Genomic DNA, 25,103 nt, shown 5'->3' on the forward strand with positions numbered 1-25,103 from the left:
TTCGACGACTGCAAGATCAAGAACGTTTATCTGAAGAACGGTAGGAACGAAGTGTTCCCGCGCGAGAATTACAACCTCGACATGACCAAAGACGATTACCTCAAACTTTACGAAGCTTACACGGCTTACAAACGCGTGACCGAGGGAAGCGTGGACGTGTACTACGCGCCCAGCGAATTCAAAGCACGGAGACCCATGACCGTCATCAACACCACGAAAAGAAAGCAAGTGGTGGTCAACGATCGTACCAACATCAAGATCGTATGCGAGTTCCACGATGCCTTGCCTGCAGATACTCTGTGCAGTGTCATTCTTATTGCAGAGAAAACATTTGTGTATGACGTCAAGAATGAAAGAGTAACTGAACAGTTTTAAATAAATAAAAAAAAAATAGCACACAATAAGAAATGTGGAATTTTATATATATAAGTACAAATTGCAATTAGCAGTTTCCAGAAGTTTAATTTTGCTGTGCCATGCATGCATGTAATCGAGGAAGTGGGAGTAAATTAAAATTGTTTTTTTTTCGCATTGCCTATTACTTTTTGTTACACTCTGGGCAGGTCTTACTAGTTTGGAGGCGATAGTGGCCCCACGGAAGTGTATGGACCCCACATTCAAGAATACACCTCTTGTCGTCGTGTGCATCCAGAGCAACTTTCCTGACAATATTAGTTGTAAGCACATGATCGACGCTTTGGATACGATGCTCTTTTTGTAGAATGGGCGATTTTGTTCTGAGGCACTCGAGGTAATCCTCAAACTTGAGGTGCTCCCGAACCACTTGCCTGCTTACACCCTTTGCCTTTTTTGTTACAGAACCCTCAGCCCGGATCGCATAGGCTTTGGCACGAAGTCCAGCAAACTCCACAATCACATCCCCGTCTTTCTCGTCCTTGAGTTTGCCGGGTATTTTTTTGTTCCGGGGCAGAATTCCATACCGGTTTAGCTGGGGATAGCCCGATGTGTCGAAGAGCTTGACAAGAGCTGGAACTTTGGCTATATCACCATACGCATCGGCCGTGCGAACATGGTACACCAAGCTGTCTGTGTCTGTGTAGAGGAGCGAGATATTGTGGTTGTAGTGTGCACGTAGTATGCCGTAATATGTCTCGAACATGCACAACTTGCTCAGATCCAAAACTGCAGCTCCCACATAGATGGGCTTGTTGAGTAGCACCTTGCCCCGGTTCATGTGAATCAGAGACATCTGTTCGTTGTAAATTGTTCGAGACCCGAACAGCGGGCTTGCAACAAGTCGACGACACTGTGTTTTCTTCGTTACCAACCTCACATCAACGCGATTTCGCACATTCTCCATGGTCTTCCCAAATACCGCATTGTTCATTAATTTGAAAAAATCGCGATCAAGTTCCGAAGTGGCATCAGTGCGATGTTTGGTGTTCAGTTCGATGTACGGCTTCAACCATGGAGACTGCCTGAACAAGAGCACGTCGTAAACTGCTTTGACCGAGACCCCTTGCTGCATTAACCACTGGAGGTTCCAGTAGTGTAGCACATAATGCTTTTTGGGCTCCAAGTCCATGACGAGCTTCGGTTGATCCGAGCCAGGTGGACACTTGACTTCCGGAGCAGGCGAAAGGTCACAGAATGTATCCTGCAGCTTCTCGGGGAAGTCAAGGTCCACCTCGGCAAAAAACCCAAACTCGTCGCACTCTTTTTCGATGTCGTGGTATAAAGGATCAACCCACTTAAACTGTCCTGTTGGGAGTGGCTGCATCATGGAGTGCCCGTAAAGATTATTCACGTCAGTGTACATGATGTAGCTTGATGGTTGGGAGGGGTCGTAACCAGTGGCCATGTGGTGATTGTTGGCGTGTGCGAAGCGTTGCGACACTTGGACCATGCCGCCCCGGATAGCTCTCTCGATGAAAAGCATGATATCATTATCGGAGATAAGTGAAAGTTTAACTTTAGTCAGCAGGAGCGTGGCCGACCATGCCAGTCCAGGAAGGCTGTAAAAATATACAGGGTCCAGGTTGTAAATGTTTATCGCAGTCGCCCGAAACGCCTGGAACACATCGGCAAGAAGCGTCACATCAAGCTTCAGGTATGCATCGTGGTAATCACCGAAAGTTCGGCAACCCAACTCGACCCACATAGACTGAGCATGCTTGTACTCCTCGTCGGTAATACCTGAACCTCTCAGCTGGCTGTAGAACTTATCCTGGGGAGGCAGCAACTCTTCTTCGAACTTGGAAGGGTCTGTGACGTATTCGTAGGGGTAGACCCCTTTACGTCTGATGAGTGCGACATCTAAGTTCGGGAAACTTGATGTAGTAATGGCTAGTTGGTCGTCTCTGAGCTTCCCAGCAAGAGCATCGAGGCTTGCCTGGAGGAACCTCAGAGAGTCGAGGAACCGAAGCTCGATGCTGCTGCTTGAGTCGGGGATCGGCACCCACTTGCTGATGCTAATATAACGCTCCTCGTTCTGTGCCAGGACATTGATTCTCGCATTGTCGTACCCTAGATGTGTGACCAAGTGATGGAAATCATATCCCGAGCCATTGTGAAAAAAGACCGGTATGAAGCGCGGGTCCCTGGCTCTCAAGTTACATCTGTTGCACCACGGGCCAATGTAGCTTCCGGTCCCATAATGGTCATGGTGGTGGACCTTTTTGTTATCGTCAGTGAAGACCGAGTTGCAAACAGGACAATTTAGAGCCATTTCGTGCTGATGCTTGTTTTTGGGAGACAGAGGCAGCATGGGCTTGGGGGCCAACAGCACCTTCCCTATCTTGATGGCTTCCTGTTGCATTCTCTCCAGGAAGTGTTTGACCGGGTCGGGACCGCGATACACATAGGGCTCGGAGGCAATATGTTGGTCTCGCCACACCACAACATAGGAGTAACTCGAGGCCTCGTGGATTTGGAAAGGAATGGTAGAGGATGTTTCGGGGTTGGGCTCGCAGTTAGACAGAGGTTGAAGAAAGGCCTCGAAGTCTGCTACAATATAGGCAGGATGCTTCACCATAGCACTGTGCATGCGAAAGCACTCTACTGCACCAGGTTCGGGCAGGATAATTCGTGCAGGCTTGTTGGTACCACAATAGAGCATGTGGCGAGCTAGCTTCTCAGCAGCAATGTTGGGTCCTCTGATGTACCGGTAATCCTGCTGTTCTCGATTATAAAATATAGCCAAGCACCTGCGACACACCTCGACGTGGGTTTTGTCTTTGCTCCGTTGGCTCGAAACAAGCCGAGAGAGGGAACGGATAAGGGTGTAATGGTGATGGGTCTCGTCCTTGATGAGCAGGAGGTTGATTTCTCGTACCTCGTTGTTGTTGCTCACCCGGATGGGGTGGACCTCATTTTTGTTCTCGGTGAGACCGTAAACATTGATGGCTAATTGCAGGCCCAACAAGTCACGAGCACGAGCCTCAAACTTGCGAATATGCGAGACTTCTACAGGGTAGGCAATCCCGGCCATTGCATCCTCCAGTTCCGACTCATACTGCTTGTAGTGTGCAACACGGTACGAGTGGTTTTTCCAGTGAACAGGGTGCAATGCTGCCAGCACCGACCAGAGGAAGCATTTAGTGTCTTTGTTCTGAATATTGAGAACAGCTTTCCTTGCTTCAACCTCGGGTGGCAGGGCAATATAGCTAGACCCTGCCAGTGGCAGGGACTTGCTAAGTTTCAGACAAAGTTCGTGGGGGTCGCCACACAGCGAACCGCCCGAGCCTTTAGCCCGATGCTCCTCGTGCTTTGCCACAAACTCCTCGACAAACTTGTCGTAGATGCTGTCGAGGTCAGTGATATCTGCCTGATGCAGTGTTTTTGCTTTTGTGGCATGGAAGAATTTATATATTTCATCAGACGGTTTCTTATACTTGCAGCATAGCACAGCATAGAATTTAGTGGAGTATGTAGCCAATGCATCGTTGAGGATGGATATTATCTTAGCTCGCTCGCTCTCCAGAAAACTACGCACATCGCAGAAGCTGTCTGATGTTATGTTAAAGTCTTCTAATAAATGCTCAAACGCAATTCGGTCTGCTTTCTTCGCCAGCTTGACGCGTTTGGCAGGTGGCGATGCATCGAGGGAGGTTACTTCTACCTTTCGCTTGGAAGGTTGCGGTAGAGATGTTCCAGTGCTCTTGCAAGTAGGCTGGTGTTGCTTGAAGTTATCAATAGTAAAATTTATTCCACACTTAGAGCACAATTTGGTTGCACATATTCGCTTTCCCGGCACACAAGTACGACAGTGCCTTTGAAAATGTTTACTTGACATAGTAATTTGGCACGTAGGGCAATTTTTTACAGAACGCATAATGCAGAGATTTTTTTGGGGGTATGTTATTTAATACCTAATGCTGTGCAATGCAAAATATAATTGTTCACTTTTTTTTTAACTATTTTCTATGACCTTACTTGTTGTTTTTTTTTCGCCAAATTATATGCTTCTAGTCTCCTATACAATGCAATATACGTACAATATTGTCAACAGTATCATATTTGAGCAGGTCGCTTGTCACCTAAACACTACAGCTCACAGGTTGGTAAAATCTGACATGAAAGCAGATAATACGCTTATGCCTTATTTATATATAATTTTCACGGGGCGTTCAATATTGTCAACAGTATCATATTTGAGCGGGTCGCTTGTCACCTAAACACTACAGCTCACAGGTCGGCAAAATCTGACATGAAAGTAGATAATACGCTTATGCCTTATTTATATATAATTTTCACGGGGCGTTCAATATTGTCAACAGTATTATATTTGAGCAGGTTGCTTGTCACCTAAACACTACAGCTCACAGGTTGGGAAAATCTGACATGAAAGTAGATAATACGCTTAAGTCTTATTTATATATATAATTTTCACGAACGTACAATATTGTTAAGAGCGTTAGTTTTTGTAGAGCTCTCTTTTTCCATCTTTCCTCTATACAGTGAAGCTGTAGAAGACACAATTAGCTAACCTAGCATACAACATACCTTCCTAATTAATATGGATATTGTCACACATTCCTCTTATTTTATACTGTTGTAAATGGAAAAAATTATGTACGGTAAATGTTTTGTACATTATAGGAAAAAAATGCAAAATATCCCCCAATTTTAATTCGATCCATCTCTGAATCGAATTTTTTACATATTTTCACGCCGCCATATGTTGTTCTATTTTGCTTCTTTTACTTGCCTTGCTTAATTAACTCTCGCTAATTAGCATTTTGTACACGCAAACATTCACATGTGCTTTTTATTATTTTGTGTTCGGTAAGTACAAGTATATTCTTACATAAATTATTGTTTAATTTAATAAATTGTAAACTCGGAGCCTGCTATACTAAACATTCCTTCTGTCTATTGAAAGCAAATGTTGCATACATGCGGAAATAACACAGAAAAAAAAGCGGATGGAAGCAATTTAAAATCAGTGGAGCAAGGTTAGTATTACGAGAGCGTAAAAACATGTGCTTTCATTCAACTTCGAAAAATAAGAATAAATGTGTGCATACAGAACACATATGCTTTCTTTTCACAGTTGTAAAATCATATAAATTGTACATGAAGTAAGTTGCGGGAAGGCTCTCTCTTTTATGTCTGTGTATATGTTGTACAATTAGGTACAAGTTGTTGTACAATTAGGTACAAATTGTTGTACAATTATTTTCCCCAGTTGTCCAGTTGGAGTTGGGGGCATAACACTGGTACTATTTGTAATCACAGTGCTTACTCATGTATTTTGTTTAATATTTTATTTCAAATTCACTGTCAGAAACTAGTGTTGCCAGTTCCTGGATGTAGGTTTACCTACTCTGTTGGTTGTCACTGTCAAGCTTCCAGTATTCGTACAGCATAAAAAAGCTATAACCCCCCTCTCAAAATATATACATTGTATACGCCAAGATGCTCAATAGCCTAGCAACACATCATGAAAAAACATGCCAAGAGAACCCAATGGGTTTATAAGTCAGTGCTGCCAACTCATATTTGAGCAGGTCGCTTGTCACCTAAACACTACAGCTCACAGGTTGGTAAAATCTGACATGAAAGCAGATAATACGCTTAACTCTTCCCTCTCTTTCTCTCCTCTCTCTTTTTTTTTTGTAAAAAGCTGTAGGTAGGCTGTCGGTTGTTTAACTCTTCCCTCTCTCTCTCCTCTCTCTTTTTTTTTGTAAAAAGCCATGGCAAAAGTACCAGTAGGTTGGCAACCTTGCTTTAGGTTAGGTTAGACAAAAAAAAAGCTGTAGGTGGGCTGTCGGTTGTTTAACTCTTCCATCTCTCTCTCTCCTCTCTCTTTTTTGTAAAAAGTTATGGCAAAAATACCAGTAGGTTAGCAACCTTGCTTTATGCACTGTAAGGCAAGCCTCAAGCAAGGTTGCCAGCTCCTTGCTTTAGGCTAGGTTAGACCTGGTTAGGTTAGGTTAGGTTAGAGTAGGTTAGGTTAGGTTAGGTTAGGTTAGAGTAGGTTAGGTTAGGTTAGGTTAGGTTAGGTTAGAGTAGGTTAGGTTAGGTTAGGTTAGGTTAGAGTAGGTTAGGTTAGGTTAGAGTAGGTTAGGTTAGGGTGGGTTAGGTTAGGTTAGGTTAGGTTAGCTTAGCCTGTAAAATATCATATAGTAGAATTTTTGTAGAGTGGGTTGGCAACACCGACGAGCATCAAATAATGATTTCAAGCCTCAAATAATAATTTCGAGCCTCAAAAAAAGGAACATCCAATAAAATTGCCAAATATAAAAAGGGGGCAATAAACCCCCCCCCTCATAAAAAGCTACAGTAAAAACCCACAGTGTCGCCAACACTAGGCCCCCAACAGTATTGCCAGACATAAAAATACATGGACCCCTCAGGTCCTTTTATGAAAATTTACAGTGAAAAAGCTTTCATTTTTCATGATGTCAAGAGCATCTACCTCTAGCGCAGGTTGCTTGTTGCTGACTTACAGACTGATAAGAGCTTATGCAAGAGCACCCTGCTTGGCGAGCTGTAGAAGCCACAATTACCTAACCTATTTTTTTAAAAATATATTTGTAAAATCCATCTAATGTCTGAATTTAAAAAAAATATATATTATATTTGTTAACTGTTTAAGGAAAATTTTTGCAAAATACCCCGACAACGCTTCAGCTACTAGGACCTCATTACCATGAGCCTAATCCTAGTAAGCCACATACACACCTGTTCTTCGTATCGCATATACTAGTAAGTCAGATGACATCATGGGAGAATCACATTTCCCCCAAGAAGCCCACCACAACAAACGTCGCACATGCTAGAAGAAACAGGATCAGGATATTTTATGCTAAATTTACGGCTGCCTGTATGCAGTTATAGGCAAATCATTAAAAGAGCGCTCTAATATACAATGATTTCTCCTACCATGTACCCTAACATACAATTTAACATAACAAGTAAAATTTCGATTCGTCTATATATACCCAACAAAACTCAGAAACTGTCATACGCGAGAGCTAATATTTTGCAACAACTGTAATTACCCAACACTAGCAACAAGAACAAAAAAAATATATCAATTATTTGTATAATATTAATTAGTAACTTTAGATAATATTAATTATTAGTTTTCAGTTGTAATTAATTTTAAAAAACAATTAATAACATGTTAGGTGATGATAACCAAGTGCAAAAAGCATTGCAATTTGTTTTTTACACACAAACAAAACACCACATAGTTCACAAAACCTCTAACAGATGGCAGATAGTTACATGGTTCTAGTTAGGATGATTTTTGGGTTGTTGGATTGGGGTTGAAGAAGACTATTTGTTGTAGTGACCACAGTATTGTTTTTTTTTTGTGTGTTTGTGTTTTCTGTTCTCTTACGAGAATTAATATAGGTTGTCATAGAACCCTCCAATTCATGACTTAGGAAAAATCTGTTTGGTGATTCATCACGTACACCTATATGTGAGAAAAAGTATGAATAGTGGTAGTGTTGCCAGATGTAAACAGAGGACAATAGACCCCCCTCATAAAAGGCTACAGTAAAAACCCACAGTGTCGCCAACACTAGGCCCCCAACAGTATTGCCAGACATAAAAAATACATGGACCCCTCAGGTCCTTTGATGAAAATTTACAGTGAAAAACCCAGTAGGTTAACAACACTGTCAATCTACGGTAGTGTTGCCAGATGTAAACAGAGGGCAATAAACCCCCCCTCATAAAAGGCTACAGTAAACCCACAGTGTTGCCAACTCTGCTCTCAAAATATACATCATAAAAGGCTACGACGAGCGCCACAACCTTGGTGATTTTTTCGGGTAAGAAGTTGGCAACACTGCGCCTTACGAGAGAAATCCATTAAGGCGATCGAGCCCCACGAGCCCCAATGAGGGTGGCTTAGAACCCGGACACTATACTACTCAAATTGAGTGTCTTGGGGTGTGTGGATAAACCAGTAACTGACACAGAGACGAGACATGGGGGCATTCTTGTATCGTAAATGAATTAGTGCCACCTCATACCCTGTCCAAACTATCTCTGGGGCAGGCGAAGGAAAACAAGTCTCTGCGCAGGTAGTGACGCGCGACGGCTCCTCCAATGAACACGCGAGAGGAACGGAATTGCGTGGAGTGGGGAAAAGCGACTGCAGCTACCAGCCTTCCCAGCAGCGTGTACTGCTTCGCTCTGGCCACTCGATTTCCTCCCCTTTTCTGACGCTATGCGCGTCGTTGCTCCACAGATAGTTGAAACAGGGTATAGACCGCCATTCTAGGTCTCGTCGAAAGTTTCCAGAACCGGAGCGAGGGGTTAGGTAAAGGGGGGGGGGGTGAAGCCTGGGGCAGCATTCAAAGCTTTAAAAAAAGGACAGAAGATATTTGAAATTTTCTGTTTCAAAGTACAGAAGTAATCGTACGTTTTTAAATATGTTCTTCAGACATTACGACATAACTCAAATATTCTTAGATATGCTGAACTTTCTTTAATTTGAAATACAAACTACGATTGATTCCATTTCACTTCGCTTTCCTGCTACTTTTGGCTAATCGCGAAGATGGGGATGAATGGTGACATGAATGAAAGAACAATGACAAACATATATAGACGACATAACTCGAGTACCAAGGAGGGTTATACTGGCCTTGAGTCCAGACGACAGAGCTTCGCTTGTTTGCAAAAGTTGACCCTTGAGTGTCTTCGGAAAGGGTCATCCGATACATCCCATCAAACTACGAATCTTCAAATATAACCTATAATATTTTGTAATTAGTTTTTCTTTGTTTCGGTATTTCAAAACGTGCATGATGTAAATGTTACAAACCGTGGCATAACAAGGAAATATCGAAGGACGCACTTACAATGCCGGTGCTTGGTGTGCAAGGGGTGGCAAACCACAATCCTGCCTAGGGCACCAAAATATCTAGCTACGCCGCTACGGGGCTGACGGGAATTGCATTGTTCCTTCATTGATTTGCTTTATTTTACTTCGCTTTTCTGCCACTTTCGGCTAATTTGCGAAGATTGGGATAAGTGAGGAAATTGACGAAGGGGCACTCACAAACATCAATTTCCAGGCCAGGATTCGAACACGGGACCGCTTACGTCGTAGCGCGATGTGCTAACCACTCCGCCACGGGGGCCGGCCTGACTAGAGTTGCAAATGACAAATTCTGTTCTCGAAACCCAACCTCGTATAGCCTCGAAAGAATTGATACATACATAAAAAAATGGTCATGGAGCTAAATCACACTCCTTTGTAGAACATTCCCTGACATTCGCTACGAGACTCGGCGGCAAGCGGCCCGGCATCAGCGCTTGTCTTTTCCGGTGAACGGGTCCGTGACAGTCGATAGAGTCTGCTATTAAAATTACAATTTTCATATTGTGTACTAACCTTGACTACAAAGGGTGTTGAAAATGATGTCCCTCTGCTGCAACACATTCCTGGCATCTCCGAAGGAAATCGGCATTTACACGTGCAAGTTCGTCTACTGTAATTCTCTCGATTTCTCGTACAATACTCTCTTTTAACTCACGGATGGTGTGCGGATTGTCTTTGTATACTTTATTTTTTAGATTCCCCATTTTTCTTTCCACTTTTATTCAGAACTGACCCTGTTACTCTAAACTTTTTTACGAGGTTTAAATATAGTGGTCCTATGTGGCACGGGAACACCAGGAAATTTCGTTGCAAAACGTCGTCGCACTTCTCCACAATTTCTGTTTCCGAAGTAACACTCGACAAGATAAATCCTTTGTTGTAATGTAAACTTTTGTGGTGCCATATTAAGCCACAATTTTCAACACACGGACACGACACAACACAACTCCCGAGGGAGGATTATACTGGCATCAGTCAGCAACGTCAACAGAAAGGGAAAGAGAGCGAAAAAAACAGACTGTAGCGTGCGACCGTCGCGGACCCGTTCACCGGGAAAGACAAGCGCTGACGCCGGGCCGCTTGTCGCCGAGTCTCGTAGCGAATGTCAGGGAATGCTCTGTATATTGTTACACCATTTATTTTTCTGCTGCATACATGTTAAGTTCAGTGACAGATCGACCGACCAATATTCGAACCTGCTGGAAGTGAACGTCTCTTGCGAGACACATTTATGTATGACATGTAGCTCCAAGCTGGAAGGCGCGTGAATACCGACCTAGTCAGCATTACAGTGCTGATTTCATCAGAATAATAGAATAATACGGAAGGTACATGAGGACTGAGGTTATTGGGTCCTTCATTATATTACTATCATGATTTTTAAACACGATCCAATTTTTTAAAAGTATGAGAACGATTGTGCAGTGTGCCTGTATTGTATAGGCATACACACACTCACACATACATAAACAGACACTTTGTATCCAATATATTCACGTTTTTTTTTTAGTGTATGAAAAAGTACGTTAAACTGCTACAGGGAGTCTACAAAAATAACAAATCCAAAATTCTTGACTTTTTTATGACCTTTCTTTCCTCTTTCTTGAGCTCTCCCCCTTCTTTCTTAACATTTATTTAATTGCCCCCTACTTTGGTATATTTGGAAATTAAGAAAATTGATATTTTTATTCAATGAAAAACCTCTACCACAAGGTCGGTTCGGATGAAAACTGAAGCTATACTTTAACAAAGAGATTTAGACTTGTTTTAATTATAATGCATGTAAAATGATAACACCATTAAGCTTTGTTTCCATGATAACCAAGGCAGAATTTATTTTGTTTATATTTTTTAAATTCTGCCTTGGTCAGCATATTGAGTTTTTGCATGTAAAAATTAAAGCTTCATACTTCATCCTGGAAGGGGAATAGCCACATTACTTTACTTAATATTTTTACAAAACTTCACGCATACAAGAATGTAGCTAATTCTTAAGAAACAAATTGAACAAATCGTAAACACAACTCAATACAATTTTAGATTTCCAGATATTCAATTTTATCAAATCCCAGGACAGGTATATAACAATGTAAATTCACTATGCTGTAAAAAAGTATCAAAAATTCTTGACCACAAGCATAATTTCTTGACCTACATGTTGATTTCTTGACATTCTTAACTGGTACACATCCGGTGCTATCCAGAGAGCACTACGAGGCAACTGAATTCTTACATTTGTATGCCTTCTCAAAAAAGGGGAAAAAGCTGGGTTCTTCTGTTGTTTTTTTTTTAAAGTAAGATGATCAGTTGAAAGTAAACTGTAAGCTTAAATGTAACCCTATACTTCAAATAATAAAAGTCACGCCTTGCGTCCAACCAATAAAGAGGCTTAAGTGAAGTTTACATGTCTGTTGTTTCATTCCCTGTGAGATTTCTTAAGTGGTGGATTGGTTCGAAGAGGTTAATGTTTGAATCCTGTCCCACCATCTTACTAGTTAATCAATAATCCGCGTTTAACCGGCGAGGACTGCAGGATCCTCTTATACACGACTTGTGGGTTAATGCCAGGCCTTGCACGTGCAGGAAAATGGACCAATGAATGCACGAAAGGCGAGGGGAAATACTGGGCAAATGAAACACGACTTTGCTGACCTCAAATAACTTGTGTCCCTGGACTCAAAGAGACACTGTGGTAAGTATACTACAATAATTCATGCAATTTGCAAGATGTATTATTTTTAAAAGGAAAGAATGAACAAAATTCATATCGTTGGTTTCTTCACTTGTTCGCATCTTGGTAGAAACTGCATTGGTTACGAGTATAAAAAGGGTAGAGCGACCAAAGAGTCGAAATCGATCGTCTTTTGTTAAGGAAAATGAAGACGTAATCTTGATTTATTGTTTCTGCTGGTGGCCGGCGTCATTCGACCATAGAAGCACCTGTCCAACTTGCAGCTGTGTAAGCAGATCACGTGGTTCTTTTCCCGCCAATAACCAGTTCGTTCTGGGTCGATAGTAAGTCACAACCTCACATTCAATTTGATTCAAGAGGGAAACCGTTTCACCCACTCTATAATTTATACTTCGTTATTCTACAGGACAGGCACGTATCCAGAGGGGGGCTTAGGGGGCTCGAGCCCCCCGAAAGTTTTAGGTTTACACTAGATAAAATGAGGTTTTTGGTTTCTTGTGTGAAATAAAATAATGTGACAATAATTTAAGGAGAGAAATAATTATGGAGGCTAGACGGAGAATGTTCCGTAAGCCTGTTATTGATAATAGCACGTATCCAAGATGGGGCACAGTGGGCTCGACCCTCTCCCCAGGAAATGTTTCAGTTTACGTTAAATAAAATTAGGTTTTTCGCTTCTTGAATAATGTGAAAATAATGTAAGGAGAGAAATAATTATCGAGGCAAGATGGAGCATGTTTTATACACCTGTTATTGTTAATAGCACGTATCCAAGGTGGGTATGAGGCGGCTCGAGCCCCTCCCTCCTCAGGAAATTTTTCAATTTACACTAGATAAAATTAAATTTTTGGCGTCTTGAATAATGTGAAGATAATAAATTTATAAATCTGAGAGAAATAATTATCTAAACAAGACGGAGAGTGTTCTATAACCTTATTATTGTCAATAGCACGTATCCAAGGTGGGAATCAGGAGGCTCGAGCCCCCCTTCAGGAAATGTTTCTGTTTACACTAGATAAAATTAGGATTTTGGCTTGTTGAATAATGTGATGATAATTTGGGAGAAATAATTATCGAGACAAGACGGAGAATGTTCTATAACCCTGTTATTGTTGTTACGTTCCTAGTAACTTTCCTCACCCTTTACTCCTATAGCCGGGAGCATTGAGGCTCTAAGGGTCTACACTGAAACCTATCTTCGGGTAGGTGCAGAACAAACCAACCAAAGTCGTGAAGTTTTAATGGAATGTTTATTTACTGCTTGAATACTTACAGCCAGTGGTTAGGTAATTCATAACTGGAACTTGGAGATCAATTGTTAATAGATAATTTCAAACTTACTGGAAAGGTCAAACTAGGGTGGCCCAAACCTAGGTTTTACAGAAGAGCGGCATACACCTATTCACTTCTTCCTAGATTAGACCGTTCCTATTTGGCCAGTCTAGGTTTTACAGAAGAGCGGCTTGCACCTATTCACTTTTTCCTAGACTGACACCAGAACAGACCTCCTTTTTTTTTTTTATATATATAAAATATTTATTGGTTGTGGACAAAATCCATGCACCAGTTAACAATTTATCAATTGGTATTATATACATGTATGCACATAATATTTACTCACAATTATTCCTTTCATAATAAATACTTTCCAAATTTCATTACACTTTTACAGAATTATATTAGACTTATTAAGATAATTTGTAAGAATATAGATTACCGAGGATGAAGGTGAAGTCAGTAAACAAGGCAGTGTCAGTGGCGCTTGATGTCCACTCCTGTACAATTCCTGTAAAAATTGTTCTCTGTAAGTTTCATAAAGTTTGCATTGAAATATAATGTGGTTTGGAGTTGCAGTATATTCATTGCACAAACAAACTGGTGAAGTCACTAAATTCTTCTTGTAAAGGTGAGCTGCGGCGATAGTGTGATTTAACCTGCAGCGCATTATAGTTGTGAGGGAACTCCGGGAGAGTTGAATCTGTTTAAACCAACATTCCTTTGGAATTCTTTCTTGTATAGCATAGTAGGCCTTACCGCATTGAGTGCCAGTATTTGTCCACAAGCTTTGCCAGTCAGTAAATAGTATTTTTCTAGTGTGTGATTCCAAAACTACGGACGGAATCTTTATTGAAAGCGGCCGTTGGATTGTTTGATTCGCTGCATATTTTGCCAAAGTATCTGCTATATTGTTCCCTTCTATTAAAGAATGTCCAGGTGTCCAAATAAAGTTGATATCATATCCCAATCTCGTTAATTTCAGTGTGAGTATTCTTATGTTAACAATGTACCATTCCGTATGACATGACCATGATGCAAACTGTAAAGAATTTAGCACAGAGGCTGAATCGGTTGCAATTAGAACTGAATTTAACTTCTTATTTTGTACATAAAGCAATGCCTGTCGTATTGCAAAAGCTTCTGCAGTGTAAATGGACAGATACGATGGCAAAGGAAAAATTTTGAATTCTGCAGAATTATCACAGTAAAATGCTGCTCCTGTTTTTCCAGACGTTGATTTTGAAGCATCTGTATATATGTGATATTCACATTGTAATTTTGAATGTGTGTAATCTTGATATATATTATTTGAAATTGTAGGGATTGTCTTCCTGAAAACTCTACTTGGGTAGGCAGGAAAATGAATCCTCATGGGAGATATCATATTAAAGTAGTCTGTCATGAAGCATGGTGCATTAGGTAAACGAATAACATTAGCTTGAAATTTATTAATGTCCTTATAAGCATAATATAGTATAGGTAATCTGGATTTATATTTTGCTGTACGTCTGTTGAGCATCAAAGAGTCTAACAATTGAAGTTTTGGTATGATCGGAGATGTCGTGTTGGCAATTTTCTTAAGTAAAAATTTGCTCGCAAGATATTTAACTCTAAGTTTGTATGGTGGATCTCCCACTTCTACGAAAGTTGCTTGTTTTGGAGTTCCTTTCCAAAGGCCATAAATCCTGGATAAACTGCTATATTGGATAGAAGATAGCGTGTTAAAAGCCCAACTTAAATTATCATTGTACATAAAGGAACCATACTCTAGTCTTGAGTTTAGCATCTGTTTATGGATCTGATGTAATAATTTAGGATCAGCACCCCACTTTTTCTTAACTGTCAACATTTTTATTATGTTAAACACTTGAGATCCCTTACATTGTGCCAGTTCTACTTGTGACTTCCATTTAAGTTTTTCATCTAATATAAGTCCCAAAAATTTATGACTTCTTTGTTGACTAATAGGTTTTCCGTTTATATTTATTGATATGCATGAATGAGATCTCTTCTTATTAAAAACTACCACCGAAGACTTATCTGGATTTACTTCAATTCCATTGATATCACACCATGATGATAATTCATCCAGAGATTTTTGAATTTTTTGAGCCCCTTCTTGAATATTTTTACTACTAGTGTATATAACAATATCATCTGCATATTGTAATAGACGAGTGTGTTGAAGAATTTTTGAGCCTAAATCTGCCGTGTACATATTAAATAGCATGGGACTCAGCACTGCGCCTTGTGGTAGACCTTTATGTGTATAACGTGCGGTGGATAACTGTCCTCCATATCGAATGTACAACTTACGTGCCAATAATAATCCAAGAATACTTTTTATAAAATTACGTGGAACGTTCATTTTCTCCAATTTTTGTAACAGTATATTTGGAAGGACAGAATCATAGGCGCTACTTAGATCGAGAAAAACTACGATACAAAATTCCCGCCGTATGAAAGATAGCCATATATCTAAAATTAGTGTTGCTAATACATCTACTGTTCCAGTTCCTTTCCTAAATCCCATCTGATGTTTCGGTAATTTCTGATTATATTCGACCCACCATGTGAGTCTGTTCAGTATTAAATGTTCATATAATTTAGCAAGGCATGATGACATTGCAATAGGTCTATAGTTCGTATGTATTCCTGATTGTTTACCTGGTTTTAATATGGGTATTATCACCACTTCTTTCCACTGTGATGGAATTTCTCCACTATTCCATATTGAATTGTATGTATTTAGTAAAATTTCATATCCATTCAAAGGCCAGTGTTGAATACATTCGTATGTAATACCATCTAAACCCGGAGACGTTTTCTTTCGTTTGTGAACAACATATTCTAATTCCTCCATAGTGAATAGCGATTCTAACGTGGATGTTTCTGGATATTTCATAGAGTTTAACAATTGACAAAGATTAGTTTCAACCGTATCTGGTGTCAACTTGCGGTGAAATTCTTTTATCCAGGCTGAATTGATATCTCCTCCAAAATAATGACAAGTATTATTATTGGACATACTTCTTATTATTTTCCAAGTCACTGAAATAGAAGAATCTTTAGTTAATGTAGAGCAAAATGACTTCCAAAAGTATGATTTTGATTTCTTTAGGAACCTCTGAGTTTTTGCTGCAATTACTTTATATCTAATAAAATTATTGATGGTAGGATTCTCCTTATAATTTATGTATGCTTTTTGTCGTTCGTTTACCCATTTCTGGCAATCCGTTGTCCACCACGGAGTCACTTTTCTTCTAGATCCAAAATTAGATACTGTTGCATTTATTTGTTCTTGTCGAATGAGAGACACCAATGTGTCATACGATACTTCTTGTTTCAGCAATTCATTCTTTATTGCATTGTTTACATTTCCGGAGAATTTCTGCCATTCAACCCTTCTTGATATATATTGACTATTGTTTTGTTCAGAGCGCATAGTAAACCACGTTATATTTTTATTATGTTGAAAGCTTATCATAATTGGCATGTGATTACTGTTGTAACACTTCTCTAATACACTCCAATGGATTTTTGAAGCTATATCATTTGAGGTAATAGTTATGTCTGGAGCACTCGGCTGTTCATTAGGTCTTGAGATTATTGTAGGTGTTCCGTCGTTGAGTAATACAGCTGAGGAATCTTGCAAGTAATTATATAAATCTTTACCTGATCGATCAGTTAGAGAACAGCCCCACATAGGGTGGTGTGCATTAATGTCCCCTGCCAGCACAAATGAAGTGTTTGGTGGAAGCTGCCCAACGATATTCTGCCACACTGTAACAGGGAGGTGCACTGTGGGAGGGCAGTAAATTGATACATAAGACGTATCAGCAATCCGAACACCTGTAATCTGAATTTGACTGTTTATATTTTGAAACAAAATAATGTCATACTGTATATTTCTTTTAACACCTATAGCTGAACCACCGTATCCATCTAAACGATCATCTCTTATCCAATTGTAACCTTTAAACTTCAATGTTGAGTCAGTTTTCAACCACGTTTCTTGTATAAGAAGGACATCTGCAGAAAAATAAGATAAAATATGTTGTAAATTATGTCTATTAGGAATTAAACTTCGTATATTCCATTGTAATATTTTCAAGACTTTGTCTGGCATGCTGGTTGTTGAAATAAGTATTGTAATATACTTGTAGCAATGCAAGTCCAGTCCTGGTTAACGTTCAATGTCGAAGTCCCTGCTAGGCTACGTAATTGTTCTATAAATAATGAAAAATTATTTAGGAATTTTGTAGAATTTTGTTCTTGTGCCCGATTTGGCTGGATAGCTTGAGCCGCCTCTGCAAGAACAAAAAATTTATTTTGTTGGCATGTTGTCGACAAATCCGGAGCATTGTCTTTTCGAGATCCTGACAAAGAATAATCAGGGTTTGTCATTCTCTTTTTATATTCATTTTGTCCAAATGGTTTCAATGTTTGAGAAGATTTCTGGCGTTTTCCTTGAGAAGACTCAGTCTCTTCCAAATATTTTCCAGCTTTCTTTGAACTGTACAATGGCCTTTTATTAGATACACTGTATTGATCTTGTGTTATATTATTATGATATGAGGTGCTACTCGAATTGTTAGATATCGAAGCATATGTAAATGGCATTACTGTCTTTTCTATTTCCTGAACATGGCCAGTAGATATCTGTTCATATCCATACATATAGTTAATTTTTGGGACTTTCTTCATAGCTTCGTTAAACGTAACATTCTGAACTGTCATAATTTTGATTATTTCCTTTTGGCGTTGTTTTTCAGGACAGTTTTTGTCAATTGCAGTGTGCTCCTGATTACAATGGAAACACTTGATCTTATTTGTGCAAGAGGACGATTCGTGATTCTCACCACAGCGTTTGCATTTTAATTTACTTTTGCAATTAGCCCTGAAGTGCCCATAATAAAAACAATTAGTGCACTGTTTAATCAAGGGAATGTACCTATCAATATCAAACTTTTTGTAAAACAGTGTGACATATTGTGGTAAGGATTGCGAGTCGAATGTTACAATTACCGTTCGAGTTGGAACAGCAACGCGAGTACCCTCCTCGTACTTATACTTCACAATGCGTTTTACCTTTATTACTTTGGCTGTTGATGAATTTATATTTTGCAATATTTCATCTTCACTTATTGACTGATGTACATCTTTCATAATTCCCATTCTTCGTACTCGGTGTGATGGAACAAAACCTTCCCAATTATTCTGTAACAGTAATGGATTCGAAAGGAAATCATTTGCATAATTAGATGTCGTAAATGTAAGTCTAGCTAGATTTTTCGCAAGGCTATCTATTTCTTTCAAACCTCTAATATTTTATTTGCTGACTATTTGGCCTAATTTTAAAATGTGAAGTTGACCAATGTTTCCTTTGCCATTTCCACCTGAGGCATCCTGATGTTTAGATTTCACAAATATTTCATACGGACCTAAATGATTACTTCTGTACTTCAATACCTGTTGCTCATAATTTTTTTTGGAACTTGATTTACTTATTTGTTGGGTGTAATCTATATTATTACACTGAGAATTCAACTTATTAACTTCTTCTACAGAAGTTATGATTTCCACGTTATGATTTCAGCTGGTTTTGTACCAGCAAATTTGGCTTTACGGCCTTTAGATTTTTTCATGAATTAATGTTCACATTGTCGCACATATATTTAGAACGACACTAATATTCAAACAGTAAACTATAAAGTCTCAAATTCTAACTTAGAACACAAAATTATCTTCGCAACAAATCACTTACACAATCACATCTGTAACCACAGACTCAATTAACAGACCTTCTTACGGACCAAACTACTTCGTATTTATACCCAAAGTTCCAGGCTCGAACACCTGTCTTTAGGTAATTTCTTATTACAATACTCCAAATTACAACAGAAAGATATTTGAAAAATACATAGTTTGGCAATTAATAATTTGCAAAGAAAGTTTACATATTAATTTGAGCTAACAATATTTCTTTAACGTTGATAAAATCTTACATTTTGGAAATATACAAATTTAAATGTTCCGCCATTATTTAATTACAATTAGGTTAGTTCATCAAACATGGATAATCTTTGATTGGCAAATCTATATTTACATCATAATAAAAGCCCGTTGTCTTAAGCGAGCTGTCTTCATTAGATAGTTACAGAAAGGTGAATACATTAGTTCAACAACGCCTTGATTGGCGCGTTCATATTTGCGTCACAACATGTAGTATCACGGACATTAACAATGACTTGAGGTAACACTATATCAATTTTTCTTTTAACACGGAATTGCAAAGTTACAAAATAAGTAAGTTCGTAACATTGTTAATAGCACGTATCCAAGGTGGGGTTGAGGTGGCTCGAGCCCCCACCCCAGGATTTTTTTTTATTTTACATTAGATAAAATTAGGTTTTTGGCTTTTTTAATAATGTGACGATGATTTAAGGAGATAGACAATTATCGAGGCAAGATGGAGAATGTTCTATAACCCGGTTGTTGATAATATTGCACGTAAACTTTTCTTGTGCTTTCGGTGTTGTCGCAGCGCACTTGAGCACTATGTAGAGGCTTGTCAGCATTTGGAAGCTGCACAACAAAGGTAGCGCCACACGTAGGGCGATTCGTTGTAATTTCTAATCTCTGGAAGGCGGGAGAGGGTACGTTCTTGAATGAGAGAAGGAGTCAACTACTGGCAATATTAACGAATCATTTTATCTGAGGATAATGAGGATATAAATACGCGGATTCAATTTTTCGGTTGATCTATACAAAGAATCGGCTAATGAGATTTCAGAGGTAAGTGTGACAATTCATACAGTCGATTGGTGATCAGATCAGTCAGCGTCCTCTGGTTGCTTTATAAGATATAATGATTCGAAAATGAAGACATTGACGACAGGAAAACTTCCGGGGCCTTAGTGTAGTGCTAGTTCCGTTCGAGGGCCGAAGAGATCAAGGCCTCTCTCTCTCTCTCTCTAAAGTGAATATTTCAGCAGTACCGGATATTGGAGTGGTTCATTAAAACAGAAATAAGCTGCATAGATCAACTGAAAATCAAAGTTTTGAGTGATGATTTAGTTTTGCCAGAACTAAATTTCGTATATGCATTCCGAGAATTTCATGGTATAAAAAATACTTTTGTTTAAGCCAACTGGGTTCGAAACACATTCAAACACTTAACTTCCATAAAGAGACAGCCGAAAATTTTATGAATGTCGAGAAGAGAAAGCAAGATGTTGCATATGTAGAGATTTTAGGTGGAAATTGCAGGCTCTACCAGGACCCAAATCAGGGCTCTACCAACTGAGCCACCTAGCCAACCTTGACTTCAACCGATTTTTCGTTAAAATGTCTACATAGTACATGTCCTGTGTATATAAAATCGTAAGGTGTTGCCTGTATAGTGAACAAGCACAGAAAATATAGGAGAGAGAAGAAAACTGAGGAGCATTCCCACCGGTTTAGGATAATTTTTTTCTGTGGTCAACAAGAGCTACTACTTCGAGGTGACAATGCCAGTGGCCTAATAAGGGAGATTTCACACCATGTCGCCTGAAGATTAGGTTTGTGCGGCCTTTTCTGTTGCTACGGTGTGAAACGTTGCTGTTGATTGGCCAATTCCAATCGACATGTATCGCGTGTCCCTTCGGTCTGAAATCTGCCTAAGTCTTGAAAATCCAAGTCACAAGGACGGAAAATTAGGGCCTTGTTAAGGTTAGGTGTGAAGGCAGGCAGACGACAGCACCCTAAAGGATCATATACAAACCTGCAGGAAGAACGCATCTTACTTCAATCTCTAATATGGAATGATAAAAACTTCTGGTGAGTTGATTTTAAAAAATGTGTCCGAGATAAAGAGAGGCGTGCCCAGGATTTTCGGAAGGGAGAGGGGTTACACATACTATTTTTGGTGGTCAGTCCTGATTTTGCCATTTTTTTCCTGTCTTTGGCGTTCCTCTTTTTCTTTCTTTTTTAAAAAAGGAATACTGTGTCAAATGGGGTTATGACCTCACCAACCCTCCCTTGGGCACGTCACTGGAGATAAATGAGTAAGCATTTGATCATACTGGGAGACGAAACATTAGATGTGTTGTGAACGGAAGGGTTTTCACTGTGCATTAATTGTTTCGTGATCCACCTGTATTCGAGAAGACTTCCTTTGTTTCGTGCCGATATATGACAAGACAACGGAAGCTGTGACAGGCATTTTTGAACACTTGTGAGTGCTAAGGCCTGAATCTGAAGAATTTGGTGGGTTTCGGCTTTTTATAAGAGCTGCAAACATGGGAGGACAAGACACGTTAGTGGTGTTCAGGCTCGAATCAGAGATACATATTCGAGAGCTGTCTGCGTCCAGTTCGCAGCCCACAATTTGAATCTCACGTTGTCGAGTGGATCGGCCATCCCGTGCATGTGTAACAGCTTCGTAAAAACACTCAAAGACACCATAGATGTTTTTATGCCTGATGAGAAGAAATGGAAAAACACACATACTGAGATGGTTCCGGCACACAATGTTAATGCATGGAAACAGAGGAGTCGAGTGGTAAAAAATGTTCCGATTTCACGTTCTGATTAAAATGACAGCCTTACAGTGGCGACGATTTAGGGGATAGTTGCTCCCCATTTTTTATTTTCTTGCCTCAACATTATGGCCTCTTAATGTTAAGCCTTGTCTACCAAGACAAAGTAAACTTTCCTTGCAATGCCCTCCGCCCCCCCCTCCCCATTTTGGAACCCAATTGCCACCACTGGTCTTGAACATGCAATTGTGAGGTTCTTACTATACCCCTTAAAAAAATGGTGTTGAGCCCCCCCCCCACCCCGAAAGGAATTCCTGGATACGTGCCTGCTACAGGATGTATATTACAGGAAAAAGCAACAGATCAAGTTGGAGTCCTAATTAAGGAATACTTAACTTATTCATTCAATTTATACGTTCCTATAGTTTTATGACCTTCAACTTGTATTACTACGTATATCAATGAGAATACGTGTGAATATAAATAGTTAAGCTATTTGTAATCGAATGTAGCATATCTGAAGTTAAGGATGCTATTAAAAACATCTTAAAGTAACTAAGCACTTTATATTGATTTAATACCACCTGAATTAATTGGCTATGGTGAGAAAATCACGTCACGTAGTGGGAGAGAACACTGTTCGTAAACTCGATGGTAAGAACCCTGTAGGGAGGAAGACGAAAATGATCAACACTGGATCATCTAGCCCAGGGTCTAGACTTATGTTGACCCGGTCCAAAACCTTCGAGTTTATGAATGCCAGAGATGTAGTTATACCATCTCTTTTCTCGTGTTTGTAGTCTTAGTTATTTTATGCAGCTTTTCAACTCTATAGGTTAAATCACGAAGATAAGAAGAAATACTGATTGATTGATTTGGTTTATCTTACTTCACGTTTCTGCCACTTTTGGCTAATCGCGAAGATGGGGATGGGTGATGATATGATGATAGGGCACTCACAAAGAACATCCATGCCGGGATTCAATCCTGGGACTCCTGGCGTCGTAGCGCGATGCGCTAACCACTCCGTCACGGAGGTCGGTGAAAAGGTTAAATAAATGAAGGACCAAACAATAACATGTTCATGCCTTAAACAGGATTCGAAGTAGTGGCGCCAACTAATATGGGCCAAGCCCACCCAATCTTTTGTCGTGTTATTATTATTTGTTATCGTGATTCCTAGTGGATATGCTTATTGAAATAAGTAAACGATTTAAAAACTAATAAATAAGGATTCATTATTGGTGTGCATTAACATCATGATACACGTAAGAAAAGATTTTCTTCTGAAGTTACAGCTGAATTGCTTAAGCCCACTTAATGATTCTTTTTAAAGTTGGCACCCCTTGTTTTATTTCACTTCAGTGAAAACCAAACCTCCAATGGGGTTGACAAATTACTCATTTTCTCTCAGTTCACATCATGCATTAATAGAATTTTAAAAAGCATTGTCTAGAACTATTTCGTAGACCCAGACTGAAAAACTATTACAGCATACAACAATTACATGAAGATTTACAAGTTACAAGGTTAAAAGCGACAATATCGCAAAGGAAAGGAAACGACGTTATCAAGCCGATCTAAATCGCGTGATGGCATTATTCGCAAGTGGCAACACCTTAAACTACAAGCTTTCGCAAATGTCGGTAAAGTACGGTTAGTTTCATTGAACATTAAAAGAGAAAAAAATCCAATTTCCTCTCTGGTAACAGTTTCTAGCCACATTACAGTTCGAAGTAAAGTGCCAAACATAAAAACATCTAGTTTAGTGGCTGAACTGGAGTTTCTTGGCATTAATGACCGAAGACATGCAGGGAAGACAAGTAATCACACAGGAAATGTATTTCCGTGCGAGAATTCCCGCCTATTTATGTACAAGTTTGCACACGTACTTTCCTGCTTCGAGTTGTATGTGCAAGGGGAAAATATGCGCTATCGAACCTCGAACGTATTTAGACAGCATATCACGCACGTAACCTACATACATAATTACACCAAAACGCCTTGTAAACTTGCAAAGTTTGCACATAAACAGACACGTGTCTGGCTCGCCTAAAAACGATTGAATGTCAGCACATGACGAGGTTTTCTGCTGTGCTTACAATTCGTGCTCATAAGTTTCTTTTAGCGTCAGTATTGTCAGGCAGAACATTGTAGCGAATGTTTGAAAACAATTCGCACGACTCCTGCATTGTACACTACTTCAAAATTTGCTTACACTGTGATAAATCAGCAGTTACGAAACAGTGGACGCTTTGCAGCAACCTTTTTCTAACGGCAACTCGCATCTCGTGATAGTAACACAAAATTTAGAATAAAGCTGTGTCAATGAAGATGTACATACCTTTTTATTTGTCCTCCCGGCAAGGTTTTTACTTCTTTTTGTGATCACAGCGGCCTGGCAAGGCCTGAAATTTTTTCTTTCCGGCGGTAATCCTCGTTTAGGAATCGTGTCGTTTTATTATTATTATTAACTTCCTTCCCTACAATCACGGCACTAGCTCAAATTAAACCACGGCAGCACAGTTTTCGAGTTTCACGTCACCGAATGCACAACACATGACTCATCAGTTATGGTCGAAAAAAAGAAAAGAAAAACTTCCAAATAAAAAACAGTCAACTGTTTTGCTCCTTCCCAGTCCGCTGTCACATTCCAGTTTTAATGATCGCTGTTGTAACACCAGGAAAACTTTACCGTACGCACACACAGACAATCATGGGAACATTTCGTATTCTTGAAAAGTTGGGCAAAACTTTGAAATTGACCATATGTTGCCACAAAACACCAACCACCTTCCCTTTCCCCTTCGCTGCTTGGCAGCAACTTAGAACTGATTGGATCCTCCTTCCCCCACTTGAGGAAAACAAAAAACATGGACGAAAAATAAAAATAAACACTTGCTACGAGGCGGTGTCTAGTCGACAACTGCAGACGATCTTGTAGTTCGTACTGTCACAGATGACGTAAATCTTCGGCCGGACTCGGAACCGCTCGGACGCATGAAGCAACTGCAGCACCTCCGAGCGTCAACTTGCTGAATTAATGGGGTTCGTGAGGTGCGCCGCCAAGTGGGCGTACTGGAAACTATTCACGTGGATCAACACGAATCACTTTCACTGCTAGCAAGGTCTTGTCTCGGGACGAACACCTGGGTTACTTCAACCGACCTCCCATGAAGATAATTCTCTTCCTTTTTTTTGTACTCCACTTCACTCTCTTTCTCTTTAGATTCTTCATGTTTCTTTCTTGCAGCTCAAGGGAGGAAAAGGCGAGAATATATTAGAAAGAAGAAAC

At 39.7% G+C, this 25,103-nt stretch overlaps 1 protein-coding gene across 1 annotated transcript in view; it reads right to left on the reverse strand.

Moving 5' to 3' along the window:
• LOC145999021 (receptor-type guanylate cyclase Gyc76C-like) overlaps nucleotides 1–24,749 on the reverse strand; it is a 507,155-nt gene extending 482,406 nt beyond the window's left edge. Inside the window, exon 1 of the mRNA XM_083135910.1 lies at nucleotides 24,153–24,749. The gene's annotated coding sequence lies outside the window, so the exon portion shown is untranslated. The remainder of the gene's footprint in view (nucleotides 1–24,152) is intronic.
• Between the last annotated feature and the right edge of the window lie 354 nt (nucleotides 24,750–25,103).

This window comes from Lepisma saccharinum, chromosome 14, assembly GCF_977018435.1.
Source record: "Lepisma saccharinum chromosome 14, izLepSacc3.1, whole genome shotgun sequence".
NCBI classification, from domain to species: domain Eukaryota; kingdom Metazoa; phylum Arthropoda; class Insecta; order Zygentoma; family Lepismatidae; genus Lepisma; species Lepisma saccharinum.